The sequence below is a fragment of the Microtus oregoni genome, unplaced genomic scaffold, assembly GCF_018167655.1.
Source record: "Microtus oregoni isolate MIOR12 unplaced genomic scaffold, Mior012 000028F_ref0000031, whole genome shotgun sequence".
Classification (NCBI taxonomy): Eukaryota; Metazoa; Chordata; class Mammalia; order Rodentia; family Cricetidae; genus Microtus; species Microtus oregoni.
In genome coordinates this window covers 24,186,555-24,189,282 of record NW_024543087.1, presented here as the reverse complement: position 1 = coordinate 24,189,282, position 2,728 = coordinate 24,186,555, and positions in this window count along the sequence as shown.

Genomic DNA, 2,728 nt, shown 5'->3' with positions numbered 1-2,728 from the left:
GGTAGGCATGCAAACGACTTTGGGGAGGCCGAGGAATAGAAAGAACTCAAAGCCAAAAGGTCTGGCTTTCTTTGGGATAAAAGAGAAGGGAGTGAAATAGAAATGAAGTGGAAAGAAGAGAGGAAAAAGTGCAGTTTGGAGTAGGAGGAGGAAGGAGACTTCAAGTGAGGGCTTGATGAGTCAGCGAGGCAGAGCGAACTCACAGAAAGGCAGCTTGAAACTGTTTGGAATTCAAGTTTATTTAGACCCCACTCAGTCTGAGGCTGGGCCTCTGGTTCTTCTTCTTTCTCTATGAGATACACACCATGCTGTCCATGATGCTGGTGAATGGCTTCCGTAAAGGCAGAGGGTGGAGTGGGAAGGGCTCAAATAAAACCCGGGAGAGCGACAAATCCTAAGCCTCAGTGATTCTGGTTTCCAGGTCAGAGGGCTCTATGGCTCAGTGTTAGCTTTTTGAGTCATCTGATAACAGTAGGGAACCAGCCAGCTTGATTTGCTTAGAAAGGACTCTCCTTCTATCATAGAAAAACACTGATTCTGAAAATCCCCCAGTTTCAGACAAACTGGACAGTTGACTAACTTCAGTCACGGCACTTTGATTGCTACTGGGAGGACCAGTGTCTTACTCCTGGTCAGTTCACTAGCTCCTGGGGAGTGGCTTCTTCTGCAGACGTGGGATTGGCAGAGGCCTTGCTGCTTGGTGTCTTTCACTTCCCAGTCACAGTCATTGGATTGTGGATGGGCACATGACAATGACACCAGGGAGACTCAGTTTTAGACCCATTTCAAAAACTAGAATTTCACATAGCCCAGACTGGGTTCAAACTTTACACACAGTCAAGGGGTGACTTGAGCTACTGACCCCCCATCCTCCCTCTCCTGAGTGCTAGGGTTACAGGCGTGTACCTCCTGCCCAGTTTCTTCAGTCCTACGGCTCAAACCTAGAGCCTTGAGCATTCTTGGCAAACATTTTATTAGCTAAGGCACATCCCTAGAAATTCTGAAGTTTTGTTGGGCCCTATTGGGAAAGGAAAGGCGGGAGGAGGGATGCTTTCAGTGGGATCATAGGTAGTGAGCTTAGCAAACTTTTAAAGATAGACTTTCCAGTGTAAACTAAAATGGCAGAGAGCAGCAGAGAGCTGGAGAGAACCTGCAGTTCCTGATATCTGGGCTTCTCCACCAGACCATGCCTGAAGAGAGCTTCATGTGGGTGGTTTTCGTTATGTGAATCAACACGTCTCCCTCTGCATTTACCACCCAGCCCCAGCCCTGCTCATGCCAGTTCGATTGACATTCTCTTTCCGTTAAGAGAATCCTGACAAACACAGCTGCTAGTCATCAAATAGAGACAAGAAAATGAATACGTAGTGCCCTACCCAGGGGCCTCACTCATTCTTCATCTTGATGCTGGGAGAAGGGGATGAGTGAGGCAGCTGCTAATCTTCCTTCAGGTAAGAAGAGACTGTCAGCAGTTTCATGGGGTTAAACAGCCAGGAGTAAAGAGAGACCACTGTTGTCTAATGCGGAAGGAATCGGGATAATTCAGTACCAAAGCTAAAGGATATTTAGAAAATTACAGATTTTCTTGCTATATTGTATTTATGATTTTAATTTCTCCCCCTGCCTAAGGCAATTAATACTACAGTTTTGACAAACTGTGCTAAACTTGACTTGAGGGTAGCTTTTGGAGAGCAGCAAAATTGGAGAAAGATGAAATCAAGGGATAATCAGACTAATATCATGCAGTTCTTTGTCCAACACAAAATTTTAAAATATTTCTTCAACATTTATCTAGATGAAAAAAAGAAAAACCCACTTTGATGATAAATTCACTTCTATGGGTGACAGCCGATGTCAAAAATTCCATGAGCTGTTTCTCACTTTCTGAAGTTCTCGTCTGTCTGGTAGTCGGAAGATCTTCTGCAGCGGGAGTCTAGGGCTTTAACAACAGGGGTGAGCAAACAGCATCCTGCCATCTCTGACATAGTTTCATAATCACAGATTTCTGTGTTAGAAAGCTTGGGCAATTTTTGATGACTAGCTTTAGGTTGGCAGCATCGAAGAGCAAGACGTAGATCCTGGAGACTCTTGGCTAGTAAATTTTCACAGAAAACATAGTCTACTTTGGGGTAGAAGCCTGATTGATGGGCATCTGTGGTAGTTTGGATTAATTGGCCCCATAATCTCATATGGAGTGGCGCTGTTAGGAGGTGGGGCTTTGATGGAGTGGGTATGGCCTTGTTGGAGGAAGTGTATCACTGTGGGGGTGGGCTTTGAGGTTTTCTATGCTCAGGATGGTCTCCAGTGTCTCAGTTGACTTCCTGTTGCCTAAAAGATGGATGATTCTCAGCTTCTACTCCAGCACATATGCCCGCACGCCATCATGCTCCCCACCATCATGATAATGGACTAAATCTCTAAACTTGTAAGTGGGCCACCCCAATTAAATGTTTTCTTTCTAAGAGTTGCTGTGGTCATGGTGTCTCTTTGCAGTACTAAAAACCTGAAAATAAAATCGTAATTCCAATTTATTCATTGATGGCTTGAAACCCTTCAGGCTGTTAGTACTTCAGCTGGCTGGTTAGTCTAGTTCTAATCCAGCTTTGGAAGGAAGGGGTGACAGAAGACTTGAGGTAGAGAAGCTGGATTCTTGACTCTGCAGCCAAAGTAACTGCAGAGGGGGCAGGGAGAGCTGGTGGTTTCTCACAGTGACAACTGGAACGCCATG